The sequence below is a fragment of the Agelaius tricolor genome, unplaced genomic scaffold, assembly GCF_023055355.1.
Source record: "Agelaius tricolor isolate 1412-34295 unplaced genomic scaffold, bAgeTri1.0.p SCAF_3, whole genome shotgun sequence".
In the NCBI taxonomy this organism is placed as follows: Eukaryota; Metazoa; Chordata; class Aves; order Passeriformes; family Icteridae; genus Agelaius; species Agelaius tricolor.
In genome coordinates, this window is record NW_027269263.1 from 43,842,548 (window position 1) to 43,866,159 (window position 23,612).

The window sequence follows — 23,612 nt, forward strand, 5'->3', positions numbered from 1 at the left end:
GCCCCAACCAGCCACTGTGAAAAAAATTAACTATATCCTGGCTGAAATGAGCATGTCTGAGGAGCTTTCTGAATAATTTTTGGACATCAGTTGCACTGCTGTAATGAAAGAGGCTAACTCTGGTTGTAGATAAGATGCTGACTATGGGGCAGTGATTATCACTTCTGCATGCACATGTTCACCCTTGAGCTACTTTTCTCTGATGATACTTAATCTGACATTTTAGCTGACTATCACTATGTTCTCATCTTTTCACTTCAGTCATAGATCTACATCCAGTTTTTCTCCTAAAAAAAACATTACTTTCTTCATTTGGACTTCACGGTGTCTTTCTCCTTCTTTGAACAAATAGGCTCTTCTGCAACCATCTCATTTTCTTCTGCAGAAAAAAATCCAAAGTTTAAATACAGAATTAATTACTTCTATCATTAACCTTTTCTATATTTACTTCTTGGTCTGTCACACAGATGTTAATTTCATTGTTTCTCTTACTTCATCTCTTATTATCTCTTCCCCTCCTATCCTGTGTGTGTACTTCTTCCTGCCTTTTTTCCTTTCTATTTCTCAAAGTCCTTAAGTTTCCTCTCAAATAAAGGTAGGTAGTCACAAATCATCCCTGTCATAAAAACACCCATTGGAATCCCTTCCTGTACCTATCACTTCATCTATTTTATTCCTGTCATCTCTAACCTCTCCAAACATGCTGTTCAAAACTTCTCTAATCCTACATCTCCTTCAATATGGCTCAATCCTTCCTCCATCATCTGGATATCATGTGGATATCTCCACAACTTAGACATAAAGGCCTGTGTTTCATCATTGGTTCTGAGTGATGGACTGCTTTAGAAACACTCATTCCTCTTCCCAAATCCAGCAAACACTTAAAAAAAACCCAGTGCACTTCCAAAAAAAACGTCCTTTCCCATTTCTTCTTTTGCTTTTTGAATCTTTAGTACTGGCTCCTCTTTCTTCTGCTGCTGGAGATGTGCTAGGCTTCCATCTGCATTTTTTTCAGTTTTTTGACTGTCTAGAGATTGTGCCCTGGATGCTCCTATTTACAAATAGTTTTGAATATCATCCATGACTCATGTTTTCATCTTCCCTCTCTTTTAATTCCCACTCGATTGTGTTGAAGTCTTACTGCTTATAGCACAGGCCTACTAACAGTTCTCTCTGCCTGTATGGCTTAGTCATGTCCTGTCTCTCATTGTGCCCCCTGCAGCTTTGTTTATTCAAAGTGCTGCTGCAAAGGGGCGTCTCTTTGTTTTCTCGTTTTTACTGTGTTCCTTCTCTTTTTAATCCTCTGGTGTTGCATTTCTTCTTTTGCTGAACCAAAGACAATTTTCTTCTCAGTCCTAAAAGATCTTTGCAGTATAAGCTTCCTTCATACTGGCTTAACCTATTATCATTGTCAGGAGGTTAACTTCTCCTTTTCTTTTGTCACCCTGGCAGACTCCTTCTGATCCCTTCAAGAAGCAAAAGTTGCTTCTTTCTGAGAGCACAGAAAGGCTTACAGAAAGAATGGTGCTGTTTTTGATAGAAAATTCTTTCCTTTGGGGTCACGTACTTCCTGCTGTCCTTTATAGGGACATGAAAAAAAAGGATTAAAAAGCCCAGTGATTCCTTTTTCCTCAGTCCTTTAGCCTGGCAGGGGATCTCCTCTGCCTGCTGGAATCTCTTTGAGCTCTCTTGCCAGCACTTGAGAGATGTCTCTGTGCAGCGCTGGCTGGAGCAGAGAGACATGCAGGCAGCTGCCAGCCCTGCAATAAAAAAAGCTCTGGAGTTGGTGCTGGCAGGAGGCAGGAGCAGCCAGACTGCAGGAGTGAGTGCAGAGGATGCCAGCCAGAGTTAAACACCCATTGATTGACTTCCCCACTGAACTCCACAGGGCAATGTGAGAGCCACTCGTCAATCGTGGCAAATCTGGGAATTCCCTGTGATTATTATGAACACTGTCATGCTTTTTGTGGATTGTAAGAAGCTGGTTTCTTGGGCTTCTGTAGAAGCATAACAAAAGTAGAGGTAGACGATGGCTAGAATGATGCATCCAAACTGCCTCCAGCCTTGAGAACATAAAGTCTGAATCTAGTCTTCCTGATTTCAGTGTTTGTACTCTTGTAAGCTATTGAGATGTTCTCACATTCTTCAAGAGTGCTTCCACAAGTAGTTTGAATATTTTATATCGTTTGCCTAGTTCTTTTTGAGAAAAATGTATTTTCCAATATTATCCGGTAAAATGTATACAGCAGAAACAGTTCAGCTTCAGAGGGCCTGGTGATGACAACTTGGTTAGTATTGAATGGTAAATAAAAGAAGATACTATTTAACATAAGAGAAGTTGAATAAGAGTTAAAGGGGGAGTAGCAGCTGTCATCTACATCACATTATTTTCTATAGTGCATCTTTTTTTTCCCAAGCTATGCTGTCAGACATTTTCTTGACTTCTGTGCATATGGTTGTTACAAGTAGAAGTTTCTTGAAAAATAAATTGATGTTAACATCATAAATTTATGTAATCGTACATTTCAAATCTAGATATAATCAACATTTAGATACCTTTTTAGAGGAAAATATCCACAGTGGTGGTTTTTCCCCCCCAGTCTTTAGGTTTTATTAGAAATAAAGTTTACCTTCTTATGGAGTTTGAGCCATCTAAATCTAAGCATGTTAGTTATAAATGAAAAAACTGATATTATACAAATTGTCCCTCATATTTTCATGCTCAAATATGTTTTATTCAAGATTAGTGTCCAAGAAATGTTTGCTGAAATTAGAAGGTGGTTTGGGAAAACAAGAAATTGCAGTTAGGCTGAAGGTAGTGTATCTTTGTCAGATGAAGGGACAAAATTCAGGAGGAGTTGTGCTACATGCCAAAATTCCTTACCTAGGGAAGGAGAATAACAGAATGGCTGCCTGTGAAAGGCATCTCTGGAGGTCACTTAGTCCAACCACCTGGTTTTGAATAGCTCCAGGAATGGATACTCTACACCCTCTCTGGGCAACCTGCTGGTGTTTCATCATCTGTCATGGTGAATAAGTTTTTTCATATTTAAATGGAGTTTTCTTTATTTCAGTTTGAACCCATTGTCTCTTACCCTGTCACTGGGCATCACTGAAAAGACCCTGGCTCTCTCTTCTTTAAGCCCCCATCAGGTATGTATACTCACTACTGCATATATGTATATGCATTGCCAACAACCTGCCTGCCTTCTACCAAGCTAGTGCATCCCTCTAATTTCAGTTTATCCTCACGTGCCAGATGCTTCAGACCCTTAGTCACCTTCTTGGCCCTTTTCTAGACTCATTCCAGTCATATCCATGTCCCTCTGTACTGGAGAGCAAAGGACTGGACCCAGCAGTCCAGCAGTGTCTCAAAGTGCTGAGTGGCAGGATCACCTCCCTTTAACTGCTGGCAATGCTTTTCCTAACACACCTGAGCATGCTGTTGGCAAAAACAATGTCCCTACTATGTTGCTATGCCCTATAAATTCTACACTCATCTGAGGAGTGGAGAGGTTTGGGAGGAATTTATACACCCCTTGGCAACTCTTAAAGTAACCACTCATTAAATACTCAGTGCTTCTGGGTCACTAGTTGTAACATGCTTTTATGTAGTTCTTGCAATGAGTCTTTAAAAATGCAGCTCACTATTTCTGGTCATCAGCTCAGCACTTTTTCTAAGCAATCTTTTAAGACTGACTTATATCTTTCAGAACCCTTTTGTCATGGTCCACTGTGAAGAACCTGGTCAGGGACCAGGCTGCTCAGCTGTTTTGCATGAAGAGTGAACAGTCCTGATACACAGATTTTTATGGAATTATATCCAAGGCAAGAAGTAATTAAATTTATACACAGAATTAAAAATTAACAAAGCCCAAAGAATACAAATGGGAAAGAATAAAAATATCTGAGACATATATTATGAAACTATAACTACTCTTTAAAGAAAGAAGTCATAGGTGCAGGTTACTCTATTGAGAACTAATTAAAATATGGATGTTCACCTTGGATGTTTTTATTTAAGGTTTCTTGAATTCCCTATCTAAAGTATTGTCTTATTGTGTGGTATTGGAGTTTTCCCATTGCCTTCAGTATGCCAATGAATCCACCTGTATCTAAAAACAAGTAATTGTTCTTCCCAATATTACCAAAATTTCATAAATTTTCTGATGCTTGTGCAACAGTCCAATGGTAGTAGTAAGCCCATGGGAAAACCTATAAATAATTTCATCAAAAGTAATTTTGATGAAGCTAGAAGCTACATAAAATTGTTTGGTAAATGCTGAAGTTTTGCTGTTGCAAGCTAAGAAGTTCTATTTTCTTTGTGGAATGTATTTCCTATATCTTTATCACAGAAGGTCCTATAAATACTTGTAGAATGCAAAGTCTGGATTATTTAACTTCCAGTCAAAAGGGAAGTGGCATCATTCATGAGAGGCACATTGAACGAGCCAACTATCTGCTTTCAATAGCCTGCTCCTTTTTCATTAGTAAAACAGTTTGAGTTTCATTGTTGAACTAAATACACAGCTATTCTTACAAAAACCACTGTGATTCAGAAAAATATAACTGCATAATGCCTTTGTGTTTCACGTGTTACACAAACTTTTAAGGGAAAATTTATTTAGCTTCTATTACCAGTCTGAAAATTCATGCCATAAGAAATACCACTGGGGGTGTGTAAACTGAAGAATACAGTTCTAAATACATGTAATTAAAACTGATAAATCTCACCTTAATTACTTCAGTGACCATGGTGATAAAAACCTAAAACACGTGAAATATGGAAGCTATATAGATGTGCATGTTTGTAATAATATACATAAAAATAATACAATAATAATGATAGCCAGATTAGTATTAGAGCACTCAATCCAAACTCACTAGCCAAAGTAATGGAATCTTTTTTTATAGATTTAGTACAGTTTGGGTGTTGTTTAAATATTAGCTTTCCTGTATGGATTTTGTGGTGTGTTATGAAGAACAGTGGGGACAATTATCTCCAGTTTGCATCTGAGATAATCAAGACATGGGAAGATGAAATGAATTTCTGGAATTCTTGCAGAAGTTCAACAGCAAAGTCAGGGAAGGATCCTGTGCCTTCTTTTTTTTCCCCCACTTCTGTTCCCATTGTAGATGGTGGCAACTTCCACAGATTTATGTGGAAACAGAAAAGGAAAATACTTTTGTGAAAATGCACCATCTCTGTCAGGATGTATGAAATTTCCTGCCAAAACCACAGTGCCCATGAATGTCTGAGGAAATGTCTTTTGCAATTACAGAGTTCAATCTTTTCTGTGCTGACTGGCCTTATGTTCCAGTGGAGATTCAAAGATCACAAAGATGTGATGGAAGCTGTAAAAATATATGTAATATAGATATATACTTCCATCACTATTTCAGAATTTATTTGTAGCATCCTTAATTGCAAAACATTTGATTTTACTAATTCTCAAATTCAAATGGGATCAAGGCTACTTCACTTAAAGGAATATTTGCTGTTTTGTGTAACTCTAGAGCAGTACTAGGGAAAATTACACATTTTATGCATTAAGGATGTGTTACTTCTCTTCAGAAGTGTCCAGAAATATGGTCTGCAAAGATTTCATCTGTGGCTGTAAACTCATCAGTATCAGCAGGACAAGACTCAAACTTTGTCACTTCTTAGACAAAATATGCAATACCATGAAGATATAAATGTATGGAATACATAGAGAAAATTGTGTTTATATGTATATAAACATATGTATGTGTATGTGTATAAGTATGTTTGTGCATAAATACATGTATTCTCTTGAAGTGTTTGGGATGTTTAACTTCTCCCTTAGTCTGAGCAGTATGAGAGTCTGCACATTTTGGCTGACATCCCATGAAGTCATCAGTCACATGCCACCCAATGCATGTTCATAGAACACAGAGAGTCAAAGAAATGAGTCAGCTGTTTAAATTTACTCACGTGCTTGATTGCTCACAGTGTCAGGAGCAGCACATTTAGGACCTTGCCAGATCAAGCCCCAAATGTGTATCCCAGCAAACAGAGAAGGCACTAAATCCCTTCAACTAGTATCCTGCTTTTTTATAGTACTTTTCCAGGTGTTAAGGTTGGATTTTCAGTGTATAGGGGCTGAGCTTTATGCCTCAGTGTTATGTACCATTGCATACCTGCAAACAGAGGCCTTTCAGACAAACTTTGTGATCACATGCAAACATGCAGAAAAGGCAGCTACAATAAAGACCATTTGAAAATAGGTTCTATTATGTAATGCTTCCTGAGGATGTAGAGAGTTAACTCCTAAAAAAAAGGATGACAGAAGAATACCGAATTTGAAACCAATTTTGTCTGAGCATCTACATTCTAATGCTTTTGACTAAATGATAAACTTACGATAAACTAAATGATTGCCTATTTGTTGTTATTGCAGAATATCTTGAAAATATTTAATAGGTGATGTTAATTGCTTATATTCATAGTCTCTGGGGTCTTCTTTTTTCTGTATCTGTCATCTTCTGGAAGTGTCAAGCACTGAGGGATTCAAAATTTATTCTGACTCTTTTATGATTTCCAGTCCAATTTGAGATAATAAGTCACACTTTCTCTTCCTAGCTTGTAGTAATGTAGCTTCTTATTTATCCATGATTGCAGGAAATTGGAAAGCCTATATCCATTAGGCTGTGTGTTTTGGAACACAATAGCTGTATGCAGATTGGTTTAGACATTGCTTTCATTAAGAATATTGTCCTTTTGTTTCATGCTTATTTTATTATTTTCAATGCATCAGAAAAGATTTATGCAGATGGTGGGGAAGCCATAAGGAAGAAGATTGTATGGGTCAAAGAGAGAGATGATAGGAGCATGGACTGATATTTTAACAGGAGGTATAGAGTGAAAATGTTTGATTTTGATTTAGAAGAAAAGCTATGTCAAGGCCAATTGACATGTAAGTGGTGGTGGAATGTATTGATGGATAGAAGATTGTGCTGGAGCTGCAGATAGTGGTTGTATTCTTCATACTATGGGAAAGAAAACAAAATATTTGTTTTGGTGAGTGTTCAGATGTGAAGCCATATGGGCGTCATTTAAATTTATTGCTGTAAAGCAATAATTTCTGGTCAGTTCTGTAACTTTAATTGCAACTAGAACAGGCATCTTGTGCTTTGATGCTGAGGCTCTCTGGGCAAGTCTCACAAAACTAGGATTTTATTGGTGAACTGAAGAGAGAGGCTAAGAGTTAACTTTTTGTTTATTTCTTTGTTTGCTTTCTTCAGGAGAAAGCTGATGGCAATCATTTAACTGTAGCAGAGTAATTGTCAGCTGAGTGTGGCTGAAAGAATAGTGGTCCAGGCAGGATTTGAATTAGTATACACATGGAAGGCTGTATAACACCCCAGCAGCCACTGAAAAAAATCCTCATTCTTAGTTTCACTGCTCTGACAGTTTTCTACAGTGAAAGGTCAACGACTGTTACTGAAAGTTTTCCACGTTGTAGTCCTTCAGATTGCACAGGAACACTTTTTTCTCTGTGCTTGGTCTAAAAACCTCAAGAGCAAGTCATTGTGACAATAATATATTTGTAGAATATTATAGTGTGCAAAAATGTCTCTTTGGAAGATGAGGAAAGTTACCTGGACTATTTAATAATCCTGTAGTGTTTGGCTTTATTTATAATGTCTCTGTGGAGTGTCAATTTTCATGCTGTCTGCATGAAGGATGAATGATAAGCCTTTAATGTCACTTTGTGGTAGGAAAAGTATTACTAGTTGTTAGCATTGTAAACCCCAGTGAGTGACTAATAGAGAGATTAGTCTCCAGTGCTTTGTGTGCAGCTGTAGTTAATGTGTTGAAGAAATTAAACACAAATTCTTTTCCCCCATTTAACTGATACTAGAAAAGCAACTTATTCCTGTAAATTGAATGTATTTATTACTATTTTTTTTTCTAACAGGTTTTTTAGGTACCTGCTCTGAGTTTAGGCTAATTCTGAAGTAGAATAAACGGTCTTGATTTCTTTGGTTCACTTCCTCCAATTGACATTTCCAAGCTGATAAGATGCAGCAAGTCATACTTCTCTGAAGAAGCAGTATTACAGAAAAGCATATTATCTAGCCTTTGGATGCAATAGGCCTTATGATGAGATGAGTAATGAGAGAATAAATGTTGTATAATCCTCCCTGTGATCATATAAGGAAATTTGGCATAGCACCTTTTTTTTGCTATATGCTTACTCTTTCTATGAGTTACTGAACTGAAGTCAGTGTTGCTTTCAGTGTTTCAATTGTGACATCAGATGATGAGTAAGTGAATCTGAATTAAAGTATTGGTGGCTGTATCAATTTAGCAGTCGAAATTTATTGATGAAAAAGCAGTAGACAATTCACATTATCATACCCTGAAAGCCCTGTAGTCATAACCCTGGCAATTATAGGTCAAATTCATCAAGAGGACTTATTTCCTGAGTGTATCTCCATGTGATACCACTGTCATCAATCTCTTAACCAGTAAGTGTCTATAATCTTGCCACCAGGCGTGTGCAGAACCATCTGTTAGTTGACACTGCTACATGGTTAACAAGCTTCCTGTTGATTGTTCAAGAGACATAACTGGCAGCTCCAAGAAAGGGATCCTTGGTGTGGCTGTAGGGATCTCCACTGTGGAAGTGCAGCCCCAGCCTGTGGCTGAGCTGAAGGTGCAAATCAGCTGGATGAAGCACTCACCACAGCCTGGGAACCAGGTGCATAAATGCCAGCGTGCATACACAATAGTGCACTGTGGGAGAGCCCAAAAGATTCAGCTTCAAATCTTTACTTGGGCCCCATTCAAAGTAGGAACTCAAACTTGCATTTTTGACATAAGGCAGGAGTGTCCTGGCTGCCAAGCTGCTCTGCCTCTTAGGAAGGCAAAGCATCCTTAAATACAGAAAGATGTACAATTGAGTGTTTCAGTCAAAAGTGAGTGGGTTAATTCAGAGAGGTTAGCTGCTTTGCTTGCACCCAAACTTTTTCCTGTGGAATCAAGTTTTGCATAGCTTCTGAGGATCTCATAGAGCAGGTCTCTGGCCTCTCCTCACCCCCTGAAGCACAGGGACAAGGCTATGTCAGCATGGCATAATGCACCAGGATGACCTGGCACTAGTAGCAGGGGGCTTGGATGTCTGGTTTTCAGGTTGCAGGCATGACCAAGAATGTCTCAGAGCTGGGCACTGTTGAAGGAACATGTAGTATCCTCTGCTTGTGGCTGTGCAGTGCTGGGGATCCTGCCAGGGGTCAGGCTTAGTCCATGTTTGATTCAGTAGGCAGTGTGGAGCTTCAAGGGCTCTGCTGTGATGCTCACAGACATTCTGCCTGGGAAGCTCAGTCTCTGAAAGCAGTATTGTCCAGTGCCATTTTTTACTCTTCCTGCTGATGATTAGTATTAAAAATAGCAGTAATATGTCATGCTATTAGAAATAAATTAAGATACCAGCAAACAAATACTATGCTGACCATATTTTATTTAATCTTTGAGTTGCTCTTGGATGAACAAATCTGTGGTCTCTTAGCATAACTACTTTTGAGGTTGGCAGGTCCAGATACCCATTTATGCCATGACCAGTTTGATGTTATTAGTCCCTATCTGTGGCCTTTTCTGGCACATTTCACAGTTCTTCCTTTTCCCCAGTCTCCTAAACACATTTTTCCCTCTCTCATATTTTTTGAGAAAAATCTTTCATAAGCCTTGGGTCAATCTCCTGAAAAACATATGCTGGTGATTAGTTTCTTATCCCAGAGATGAACAGTGTTCTTTTCAGGAGGTGGTGGCAGCTCCTACAGTACTGATAGGTCTTTTTTAAACCCAAATTAGTCTTTTTCTCCTCCTGCAGTAACTCTGACATTGTTTTCTTACTGTGCAGGGGTTTTGTTTTTGTTTAGCAAAGTGTCAGGGGCTGTCAGCACATGATTCATTGATATAATTTTGTGATTATATTATCTGTGAAAGGAATTATAAAGAACCATGAAGACTGATATGAGTGCATAGTGAATGGAAATGAAGAAGCACCAGAAAGAACAACAGAAAACTGGCATGTATTGATGACACTAGTACCAGCAGATCTTCAGGATCTATGTACAGCTTCTTAGGATACCCAGATCAGAAACCAAGAGATGCTGAGTAAGTCCCTAGACCTGATGGAAAAGGAATTTGAATCGCATTCCCTTCCTAAGGAGTACAGGAAAGCACATCCAAAACCAGCAAGTCATCACTAACCTAAGAAGACCCTAGGAGACAGGATCAGGACTCAGTATCTGGCATCCCTATTATTCTGTATCACCCAAGACAGAAAGACCAACCACCTTGATATTGGTTTATTGTTTTAACATGTTTTATTTTGTATTGAGAATTAACATGGACTCAATATCCTATAGTCACATATATAGTTTTAAAATGCCTAAAATGTCCTTTGAGCTATAAGCCCGTTGTCAGACACTGCTGTCAGATATAGAATGTCTGGCAAAAGCAGATTTGACAGCAAAAAATTCTCACTGAACTGCACTTGTAGGTATTGTGGGGAAATATAGTAGGAATACTTAATTTTTGCAAATTGGTATAAAAGCTTGAAAAATCTGAACTAGTTAGATATCATGGCAGTAACTTCAGCCCTTCATTTTGATCATTTTGTGGTAACAGGTCTTTGTCAAGGGCTCCCTCTGGATAAGTTTGTGGTGTATTTATTGTCATTGTACACCCAGTCTGATGTGTCTTTTAGGTAACTTGTGCAAATTCTCAAACTTTTTATTGATACCACTATGTCATATACATTATGTGGTCTTTGTAATTGCACTTTCAGCTTACCACTACAGACATCTAGAAAAGGAACATTAGTGGTTCTTGCAAGAAACTCTTGTGAATGTTTTCTGTTGGAGCAGGCACAGTGGTAGTTTTAGATTACTATGAAATACCCTAGCATTCTGTAATATTTACTTCATTCATTCCAAAACACAGAATGAAAATGATGTTGCTTTTATTTAACAGTTTAAACTGTTTTTGCATCTTTCCTCAGATGAAAACACCCTTTATGCAGGGTCCATCATAAAAAAAACAATTATATTTTCTACTGAAAAGTCTTAGGTGCCCATTTCCAACCCAACATCTTCCTAAGATGCTTAACACTTGTGCAACAAGACTTGACACTTCTAAGACCATTAGCTAGACTTTCAGAGTTGTAAATGCCTCAGATTAAATATTTGATATATACATTGGATAAATTTGATAAAATTTATCAAATATGAGTCCTATTTCTTTGATATTATAAACTGTAGGTAGAGGTGATGCAAAATTGTGTGGCCTGATTTTATCACTGCTGGTAGTCAAAAGGTTATGCACTGTCTATGCACTTGAGCAAAAAATAACCAGAGTGATCAGTGGTTGCTCACTCCTTCTCTCTCAGAATGGTTAAAATAGGAGAGGAGTGCTTGGGTGCTTCCTGTGTTCCAGAGCACTTTTCCAGTACTGTACCCAAGCCCGGCAAATGCAGCTTTGCTACATTATGTGTTATAACCTTCCATCATGTCTACCTGAAATAACACCTGAGGCAGTGATTAATGTGCAGACTCTCCTTTCCTGCTCAGGCATGAATAAATGAAGCTCCCATGACCACTGAAGAGAATGAATAGTCAGTCAGGCATGTTAAGATCCCTGGACTGTATAAATTTCTGTTAGAACAGAGAAAAAGCTTACCAACCATGTCCCAGCTGTCCTGCAGAAGAAGGCAGCATCTGGCCAGTGATGTGTTCTGTCACAGCTGGCCAAGCAAACCGCTGTATTAAACACCAGCTGCTAAGTATCATAGTGCTAAAAGCTTGCCATGTTTCCTATACCATATCCACTCTCTGGCTGCACTTTGGTCCCTTAGTACAGTGGGCTGTGAACAAAAAAAAAAGCTTTGAGTAGCACATCAAAGCTTCCTCACAAAGAGTCTGGACCTTAAAAGACCCAATCTCTGCCCAGAACTAGCAATAGGTCTCATTTTATTTTAATTTTTTTTTTTGTTAGGACTTTGACATCTCAGATGATTGACCTTGAGCTGGACCTGGTAATGGGTGGGGATCTACACTCTGTTCAGTCTGCATGTGGCTTTAGGTCAGCTCCAGGAGAGGCAAAGAGAATCTTTTCCTAAGAATGTGGGAGTGAGGATCAAATGCTTGGCAAAGAATAGCAAGGGCTGCACACCCAGATGAACCCAGCAGTCCTGGACCTGTGTCACAAGTTCTAAGTCCTAGTTCTCATATAGCCCCACTGCATCATGCTGCTCATGCTTTGAGCATGCTCACCTTTGCTCTTGCTGCTGAGGAAGACCTGTCAGATATTATGCAGAATGGTCAAGAAGGTAAACTTAGAGATAAAAATGAAATTGTTGAGACAGGATTGTTAGCAGCTGAAGCATTCAAGAGGAAAACACAAGAAAAGGTGTAAAATCTTAAAGGAAAAACCAAGAAGTTTGGTCAAGAGTTAGCCTAGGAATCAGAGTAATTGAGTTATGTCATCATTGTTTTCAGTCCCAATGGACCTGATGGGGCACAGAAGCTCTGCAGCACCTGGGACCCCTTCCAGTCAGCTGCAGAGAATGAGCCCTCCCCACCTGCAAAGACTTTGGGTTGGTAAGGATACTAATGCCTAATAGCTACTCATGATATATAATTACTTGCAAAGATAGTGCCAAACTGAAGGTGTCCAGATAAACTGCCCCTCAAAACAGGTTGTGATAGCCAGGAGCATGAGACTGGAGGTTAAGTAAATGATTGTGTAAAAATGATGATATACAGCTGTAAATTTTCTAGGCATCAGGCTATGGAGAAGCAGGAAGACTTAGTGTGTGATTTAGTCTGGAGGAGAACTGAAGAGGAGATGCCAGCAGTTTGCCACCATGGCCAGTAGTGGAGGTAGCAAGGAGTCATACCAAAAGTCCCCTTATGTTAGAGAGTGTGTTTAGCAGGGTGGGCTCCTGGCATGCTGAAACTGTGCTCCTGAAAGATCTCTCTCTGTTCTCATTATTTCACTGCATCACTTTCCTCTAAGAGCATATTTCTTTTTAATATTAATAACGTGCAGTAAAATACTATTTATTGGTTTCACAGCAGAAAAACAGAGAAAGGTGCTACTAAAGGCCCTGACCTTTTCAGGCAAAATGATGGTAACTGCAGGAGGTCTCTAAAGCATACAGAAAGAAGTAGGTAGTTAAACAGTTTGCAAAGTCCTAAGAAAAGGAAATTCACATTCATGGAGATTGTACCTCATGTCTTCTTCGCTCATCACATCGATCACCCATCGAGGCTAATGGAATTTCTCTGTACTTGCTACAGATGTTTTCTCTGAGGCTTTCCATACTTATTAAATCTTTTCTTAATCTTGCATGTTTCCTAACCCCAAAATTCATTCCCGTGCTCATTTACTTACTTCTTGTAGAACTTAATAGCTTACATCCAGAGGCTCTCCTGCAGGAGATGTGCATAGCTGTCTTTAAATTGGTTCTTCTTGGTGTTTAGCAGAATTAAGCAGTACCTGAGTGTACAAAAATGTAACTCTCATGTCCTACTATGTTTCTGAATTCAATAGCTACTAATAATTGATGCTGCTAGATATTTAGGATCCTGGTTATTGACTATTACATAAACTTCAGTAAGTTATTTTTGTCAATTTACAAGCACAAATCTGTTTTTATCTTCTTTGATCTGAAATCTTGTTATTCTTGCCACTTTTTTCAAGTCTCCTGTCATTTCAGATGATTGAATAAGGAGTTGACGCCTTTTTACTTTTTGTGGTAAATGCAAAGATATTTCTTCACATTGCTCTGAGAGTCTTCTTCAAGCTTGTATATTTAAAAAAAATCTTAATTCCATAGGCTTGCTCTTTTTAATTCAGATATTCAATTTCATTCATTTATATTGTCCTTAATTTTCAGATTTCCCAGATTTGCTGTTCTTATGTGTTGCCAACACATCAGATACATAAAATTTCATGAAATTTCAAAAATTCTTCTGGCAGAAGGTTCTACCAAGGCTTTGACACAGAAAAGAACTCTTGAAAGCAGTAATTTGCAGTTTGTTCATCAAAAATTCAAATAAGAAAATAGGAGACTTTTAACTGTGATTTCTTTCCCTATGATTTTAAGCCATGTGACCCATGTTTCCATAATTCATGATCTTTGAAAATAACTGTTTTCCTTGCCCACAAGATCTAACATCTTCATGGACTTTGACCATATTTTTCCATCTTCTTTTTTCATACTGGTAGATTTCTACTTCCTTTGTGTTCACTATTGAGTGCAGAATTAGAAAAAGACCTTGACTACAGTACCATAATAATATCACTATATTATGAATAAGAAAATAATTTACTTGCTTTTCAGGGATAATGATGATCTCATTTGACTTTTAAAGAAGTAAAGCTTACCTACAATGCAGATACAGAGCTAACAGACCTAGTTGTTAGTTTTCCAGATAATGTGAACTTTTAGGTACCCCAAGAGTTTGCTAAGGCTTGTAGTTAATTGCTTCTTGTCAACAATAGGATTTTCAGTGTATATCCACAGAAGTGCATTTCAGAGTAATAATGAGTTAATTTATAATGACTTTCCTAAATTCAAAGTTGGACTAGATGATATAATTTAGTGCCAGGAAGGAACTTCTCTTTTTAAAATAAATTAAATAAAAGAAATTTCTTTTTAAGCAAAAATTATGCATTTAATGTAAGGAGGAGGCTAAGTATAGCATGTGATAAGTCCTTATGCTGACTTAAAATTAAACCAAATGCTCATTTTGATTGTTACACAAGACTAGTTTTTTATCTGATCAAAAAGAATGATAAGCTAGCATGTTTGTGTTGTGTTACCTTAAAACTAGGGGGTGCCTTTGTTTTAGTGGGTACTCATCAAGATGAGTTTATTAACACACTAGTTTACTAGTTATTCTCTCAAATATGAGAACATGTTTTCATGTTCTTAGAATTTGTTGGAAGATACTGTGGGCAAAAGAACGAATTATTAGTAAATAGCAATCCTTTAAAACACAGTGAGATATTACCAAGAGAGTACAGGGACAGAAAAGATGCGCAGATTTATCAGCAGAGGGAAAAAAGCTGTAGCATTCCTCCCAGCATCACCCAGGGGTTCTGGGTTTTCTATCCCATGATGGAATTCACACTGCTTCTAATCTGAACTTGGTTGCAGATTCAATTATGTAGTTAAATACATGTACTTGTAGTCTGTAAAATGTTTAGATTTCTTTAGATGAGCTTTATGACATATAAAGTAAAGGCAGTTGAAATATCAGGTGCATTTGGATGTATTCCACCAATATCAAAATTAAAATCTTCACATCAGCTCAAGTCATTAAATTGTCCTGTTTTTCAGATTGGTGAATAACTCCTAGAAAGGATATTGGCATGACAGTCATGAAACTCAAATCATATTCTTTGTCACTGTTTTTTTTTTCCATCCTATGGCAAGTTTTTGTGCCTCAGCTTCTCCCATTTCTTACTGAGGCAGTTGATGATCTCTTTGGGACAGGAATTGCTCTTGACTACATGATAGTAGAGCACCCTAAAGGACAGATCAGGTGAACTAGTCATGTCCAAAAGAGATGCAATATGAATCTCAGTGACCATTGATCATGGTCACTGCTATTGAGGATACACATATTCTGCAGGCATCCACAATAATTTTCTTTAGACTTCTTCCTTGGTAAAGACATGCAGACAGTTTTGACAACTTACTTAGCTGCAAACTTATCCTAAGCTCACTTGCAAAAAGTTGTTTGGCTGTTTTTACTTGGAATATCATTACTATCTGTATTTGTATGTCTATCTATGTGTGCATAGATATTGTAATGATATGTGTGTATTTTAAGTACACATATATTTAAAGAAATATATGTGTACTTAAAGATGGATTGTACTTATGAAATGGTACTCTAAGACACTGATTGATGGATTTATTTTCTTCCTTGGTAAGGAAATGTTTTATACCAAGAAAATGACAATTTATATATTTGTATCTTATTCTGTTATATAAAAAAAAGGAGTGACCAAATAACATTAAATATGGCATATTCTGCATGTTTAGCAGAAATGTGATCCTTTTCAGTTTAGAGACAAGGACTTGCAGAGTTCAGATTTCCTAACATCTGTGCTTCTATAAAACATTTCAGAGATCTAGTGCTTGCCTTTCTTTTCTCTATGCCTCACTGTACCAAAATGGTATCATGTCCAATTGCAGGCTTACTTCACAGCAGTCCACATCACAGTAGCAGATGTCAATGTTTAATACTGACTGTAGCTTTAATTGATGACAATGCTCAGTGTAGAAGTACATTTTAGGGCACTGAAGATGGACCAGGGATTCATATTCTTCAGGGGACTGATTAATTTTAAACATATTTCTTTCCTTGTGCCTATATTTAGTATAAGAACAAATCATTTTCATATAATTTTCTGTTCTGGTTACAATATTAAGGATGTCAAGGGAATGGATAAATGGATAAATGTTCTGCTATTTTCTCTTTATTATTATAATTTTTCTCACAAGATTGAGAAAAAAGGGAGAATATAATGAGAATAAAAATGCACAGTATTGAAGCATTAAAATTTGGTGATAATTCATTCCTGAGACAGACTACAGCAAGTACAGAATGCAGTGTAAGATATATTAATTTTTCTGACAAAATCTGTAGAAGGAGTAGGAAATGGTATAAAGGTAATTTATACTCCTCTTGCAGTCATCCTAAGGTGCAGTCTCATGCCCTTTTAGAAATGTCCGTTGTGGCAACAGAGATGTGGATATTTTATTTGAAAGTATTCATCAGTTCAGATTTATTTCTAAGGTATGGAAGCAATACTGGGGTTTGTGCATAGGTCATTAATTTTACTTTAATAATATGAATATCAGGGTTTTTTTGTCAGACTATTTAAAAGAGATTTTCAAAGGAAAAGGTCAATTTCTAGATGTTGACATTGATATAGGAATTTTTTACAATGTTATCTAGCAGGTTTTGAATTTTTCCCTTGTGAGTTTAGTTCTGAAATACTGTATTATTTACATCATTGAGAATAGTTAAGGTTCAATTTAGAACTCTGCTCTTCAATTTAATCCCACTGTAGCTACCAAAATGTGAAATAATACATAATCTTTTTCCCTAGTAATTCTGGCATGAAATTTGTGGGCTTGAAATATGTAGCTTGAGATTATATGTCCAAACAAAATTTAGCAATAGTAAACACTTAAATAACATACTATTAGAGCACAGAGCATTATCTCTTTCCCTTAATTGCTTCAGTTGAATTTAATATACTTCTACTGAGAAATTGTACCTAGAACTTTACTGTGTGGTGATTAACCAATAAATAGTTTGTAATACACTTTAGCTTTAGATAATATTTTCCCTGGATGAGAAATCTCAATCACTCTGCCAGAAAGGTTCAGTCACTAGAAATGCTGTAATTGTTCATGTGGATGGAAAATGACTGTATGCTAGGCCATAGTTTGTGTGATGTTGGTGATTTGAAGGGGTTTTTTGTTATTGTTAATAGGCAAACACTTACACAGACCCTGGACTAAGAATGAGGGGGTAGCTGAGCTTCCTGTGGGGCAGGGTATCAAGGAGCTGGAACAAAGCTATCTTTAGTGTGCATCAAACAGCCAAAGCCTACCTCAGAGTAGCAGAGAAATGGAGATTATATTATCTCCCAAATGGTTGTCATGAGACTAACTTGAAAGAAATCTAAATCTAGTAATCTGTCACCCTGAAGGAGCCATGTAGTAAGGTATTTAAAGAAGCTAAGATTAGAGTAGCTTCATTTGCAATTTAAATTTCCTACAGACTATTTTTTGAAAGCACACACAAGGGTCCTAGGTTGTGAATTGTTGTTCAATGGGGGGTTCTATTTGAATTGTACTAAGGTAGTATTTTTCAAACTATCTTTTGCCTATGTCTGGCTTTCCCCTGCATTTGTAAGGGACAGTTCAAAGGTGTGTACCCAACCACCACCACACACCATGCTCCGGTTTCTGCTGAGTGCTCTGGGATGGGGAGGCTGCCTTTGGCACTCTTGGCTGATTCCACCAGCAGTTCTCACTCTGGAGTGGGTCTGGAGACAGCAACCAGACTAGAACATTTTTATATATTACACCTGTGTTAAACAAATGAAATACAAGTCATGTGAAAGGGCTGGCACTAAGCTAGATCTTCCTTGGTTAATTTCCTAGGAAGGGTCCTGTCCTTAGCTTGCAGGTCTCCTGCATACTGCTGATGCCTTTTTATGGTCTTAAAAAAAATCAGAGTCAGACACAGTTAAGGGATAAGGGGTTTTTACTTTGGTATTTTAATAAGGATCCTTATTGGTGCACCACTTCATCAAGGTGGGATGTGCCACAATGCACATGTAAGATATATCGCGTATATAATTTATAGACCTTACAAATTAGGGTATCTAATAAAAATGTTCCAGTTGGAGGCCTGGATGAATAATGTGGTATTCCTTCATTTGAGGAATTTCTTCCTGGATGGGCTAAATTTTTAGTTTATGAGATATGTTCTAGAGAGACCCTTGGTTTCCCAAGATAGGGTAGGGTTTTCTGGCCTCTTGCTATGAGGCTTTTGGGATGTTTGTCTCTCAGCCTAAAAAAATACTAGAGTTATACTAAGTTATTAGACTTAAGGAATTACAAGTATACATGTTAAGAATATTGAGGATATATAAAAGTTATATAAAAGATATATAAAAGACAAGGCAAAAAATCATCTTGGCATCACTGCAGAGGAAGCCAAGTGGTTTGATTCAAGCATTTGGATTTCAAGTAATTAAAAAACAGTGCGGGACTCTGGACTCAAGAACTGAAAAATTTTGCGGGGGTTTTTGGATCCCATAATGGTCTTGTGGGTGCTTTGATGGTTGGATGTTGTTTTGGCACAGTGAACATTAAATTATAGTTTTTGATTCTTGTAGAAGTTAGGAGGGCAGATTGGGCTTGTTTAGGAGACTAGTTGTGAGAGTACCTTGGAAGGCACTCCTGAAGGGCAAAGGAGCCCAGGAAGGCTGGGCATTCTTCCAGAATAAAATCTTCAAGACACAGGAGCAGACTGTCCCCATGTGCTGAAAGATGAGCTGGCAGGGAAGAAGTCACCATTCCTGAAGGTATTTAAAAGACATGCAGATGTGGTACTTAAGGATGGGGTTTAGAGGAGGACTTGGCAGGGCTGGGTTAAGAGTTGGCCTCAATGATCTTAGAGGTCTTTCCCAACCTTAAAAATTCTATGATTCTATAACATGCCAGGCAGCATTTACAAGACAAGTAACTGAAATTTGGAATCACAAATTCCATTCTATTCACTGCTTTGCTAGGATGACTTGAAGGGTTATGTTAGTGAAAGTCCCAAACTGTTTGATCAGATTTTTTTTTTCCTGGTTAGATCTTCGCTCCTCTCTGCTGGATATGTAGCAAACCAATGTACTTTTATCTCTGTCCTACCACAGGCTCTTTTGCTCCCATTCTGAGCTATGATAAACCCACCACAGTTCTTTAACTCATGAGAAATACCCCAAGGCCTTGCTGCTCTAGCTGGTAGTATTACATAAATATAATGTTTTTCCTTGGTATGGATTGTTCTAGAAATGAGAATTCTCTTTGTACATAATCTCACAAAAGGACCACAGATTCAGTACTATCCCATGGGAATTATGAGCCTGCATGGTATGAGCAGCATCAAGTAGGAAACATGATTGAAGGGAATGATTTCAACCACCATTATTTGAACAAATGGGGATTTTTAATGTAAGAAAAGAAGATATGTGGGTGCTACCAGCCTAAGAGGTTTATTTTCCATTTCACCTCACTGTGTTGAGATGTTTGAGTGGTCGAATACCACTCAGTCACTGCAAAAACACACCTCATTCTTGCCATGCAGTCTGCCTCTGGGCTATTCTGATTCTGGCAACACCACCAAGGTTTTGGGTATGCTATGACAGTCCCTGTATCCCCTGTGCTGTTTTTGCTTTTGTACCATAAAGTGATAATTATGCCTAGGTAGTTTGCAAAATATATACCTACAAGCCCTTAAAATAGCTTTAGATAATTAACTGGTAATGCTTGGTCACTGTTTTGAATGTAGTCCACATATTATTGTTCTTTACAGCCAATATGTTCTTTCACCTACAACCCCAAAGAGTCAGGTACAGTAACCAAAAGTGGAGTGCAGGTGGTACAGCAAACTTGAAATATGTTAGAGATCACACCAAGGATAACTCATGACAAACAGTTGCCTTGGGAGCCAGAGGAAAACATCACAAACAACAACCAAGTGAGGCGAGGACATGCAGCAGGGCAGGATATTTATCCCCCAATTTTGGCAACATCCTGTTTACTTTGGTGACTAGAAACCCATGCTGAACTAGAATGAATTTCTTTTGCAAGAGAGAATATGTTTGTGTTAAGAATAAATGATCATTGCTTTTTAACAGCCCACCAGTTCTGATGCCAGCATGAAGACAAAGGAGATAGAATTTATTTAGCTTCTCTCAGGTAAACAGGTCATGTGCTGCAACAGGCTAGACTTAAGGTTTCAAATTACAGTGTCTTCCACAGAGTGAGCAACAATGTCAAAACTTCTTCCAGTCAGCTCCTGACAGAGAGGAAGGAACTAATGGTTGAGAGAAAATGTTAGTCATTAGATCTTCAAATTCGTGGCCTTAATTTCTTGCTAGAGATTAGATACTCTTAAAATAAATATTTTTGATTTTAAAACTTCTCTAAAAGCCTATTAACAAGAAAGTATTATAATGAAAATCCACATAATGCTGATTATATTTTCAGTAATAATGGAAGTGTTTCTGTTGGTCTTCATGAAAGTGGGCTAAAGTATCATAGTGTCTCTGCAGAGAAATTGCCAGCTAAGTGCATTTATTTTTCTGGAGACCTGTCAAAACCTAACATGGCAGTATGTTCCTTCTACATGAGATGAAACAGCTACACTGCCAGTAAGAATATGTCAACATGGTAAATTTTCGCCTCTCTGGAAGGGGGCAGCTTGATGATTGCAGCCAGATTGTGACACCAAGGAACATTGCTGTCGACTCTACTACCTCAGATCTGAAAGGAAACACAAAGGTACGTCAGTCTGAATAATCTTTCCCCCTCTGAAAGACAAATTGCATGTCAAAGGTATCACTACACACTAAATAGCTGTGTGGTGGTGAGATGCTTTTATCTCTGTTCTAATTTAGTTCTGGTAAAACAAATGCACAAAATGAATAATTTGGATTTGCACTTGCTGTATGTTTCCTTGTTAGAAGATTTGCAGGTGGGTCTCTCTTGCATAAGCCATTGCAGAGACATCTCCCATCGCTAATTATCGAATCATCAAATGTTAAGTGTTTGGAAGGATTATCTAGTCCTGATTTCCACTGTCATGGACAGGGGCATCTTCCCCTAGACCAGGTTGCTCAAGGCCTTATGCAGCCTGTCTTTCTGCTATGGCTATCTGCAAGGGCAGCAGTGCTTCTTTTGCATGTCTATTAGCAGGTCTGGAGGGGTGCTCTGAGCATGTTTTTAGTACTGCTACTCTTATTTTTAAGCTACCTAAAGTACAGTTTTTTTCCTAAGAAGAAAGGCTTCTTGGAGGATATTAGAAATGACATTTTCCATGCTATTTTTCAAAGAATATGGTACAAATTATATAATAATGTAATATTTTGTACTTCTGTAGAAGTCTGCATTTGCTATTCTCAACAATAAAACTATTCTCTAATGTATGGCTTTAGACAAGTGGATAAGCACAAATCTAGGCTTGATTCTTCTCTGTCTTGTGTTAGCTTTGCCTTTGTAAATATGTTAGTTTTGCTAAAGAAAGAGGGACTTCTTTTCCTGCCTGGTGAAGAAACTGATTTCCCTGGATCCCTGCTTGTGTTCATCACATCATAGCAGGAAGGGCTGGAGGGTGCAGCATGGACAGTACAGGCTGGTGACAGAAAGTGTCAGGACCTAAGTCCCTGTGGGAAGGAAGGGGATGTGTAAAACTTTTCCTGGGCTTTCAAGGCAGTAGTGGTCCTTACATCAGCGTCTTGCTGAGCAGGAATGTAGACACATGCAGAGAGCAAAGCTGTGCAAGCACATTTTTCTTCAGTCATAATAAATACTGTATGTTGGAGATATGGCTAAGTAAGAGCAATCTGAAGATGATAATGAAGACTGTATATAAGAGGCCCCCACAAAACTCCCTGCTCTTGTTCTCCAGATACCATCTCTGGGAACATTTACTGTGGTTGTGGTTGTGTACTATCATCTTATGGTGGGGACAGAAACAAGGTGCAGAAGTATTAGGAAAGTTTCTTGCTTTAAAAAAAAAATGCAAAGACAGGATTGTTTCCCTCCTGGTCTGATGTGGTTTAAGATATCATGCTGCCCTTTAACTTCTTGAATGATGCAGTAAGATGGATAAATATTTTATTTCCTTCTGAAATGTTTTCATGAGAGAGAAAAAATTTTCTCTAACTTCACACAGGACAGTGAATATTTGAGAATTCTGGCACAGTTGTTTGCATCTGTATGCAACACTTTGCTAAGGAGTTCTGTACAAAATAGTTTGGATTCACATACCATGTGATACAAGAACTGCTGCATGTCAAAGAGGCTGAAGCTTGGCTCAGATATGGCACTAGAAGAAGCAGTTAAAACAGCAAGACACAGAAAGACCATTTCACTGGACATACTTGGCATGTTTGGCATGGACATACTTGTAGGCAACCACATGTTGAATGTCCAGCCAAAAAAGTCACAAGTTGCAGATGTTTTAGGAAAAGCCAACATGTCTACACTTGTTACTCAGGTGACACACACATTCTATCTGCAGATTGTAAGACTGACAATCTGCTCCCAGAAATATGTTTTGGTGGCAGAGGTTGAGGCTGACCATAGCCAGGGGCCATCTCATTCTTTAACAGGAGTGTTATACCCAGTGAAGGGATCCCAGATCCTCAGTACCAATTTTCTCAATGGAACAGCTTGATTTCCTCCCACTGTGCTTGTAATAGCTTAAGACTGATACGAGAAATAGATTTCATTTCAACAATCACAATATTACAGTGATCTTCTTTCAGTCTCGTTCATTGCTGCTGTTCAATTCAGAACACATAAAGAAGCAATAATAGGGCTATTTTTTCAGAGTAATTTACAGCTGCTGAAGGTGTGTTCCTCAGCTGTGCAGTTCTAATATAGATACCACTACTGGTGTGCTCTGTTAGAAGCTGAAAAAGTGTTAAAATTTGTTTCCTTATAATACCATGAGTCTTCAGGAGCTGTTTCTATTTCAAACCAGATAGATATATCTCTTGAACTTACTAGAATTTTCTGCATTTCCTTTGTTGTTCCTCAGTCTCAAGTTTGTATACATATGCTTTTGAATGTTCATATTTACCCTGTGTTTTATTATTTGTTTGAGAGCTTCCCCATTGTACTTCTCATGTTTCATGTTGTCAGGTAAATCAAATAGCAACAACCTTGTTCTTGCTTCTTGCTTAAGTTAAGCTTTGCTTATTAAGCTCTATCAGTCTGGAATACTAGCAAGCTGTTGCTTCTCTGAGTAATATCATCAGC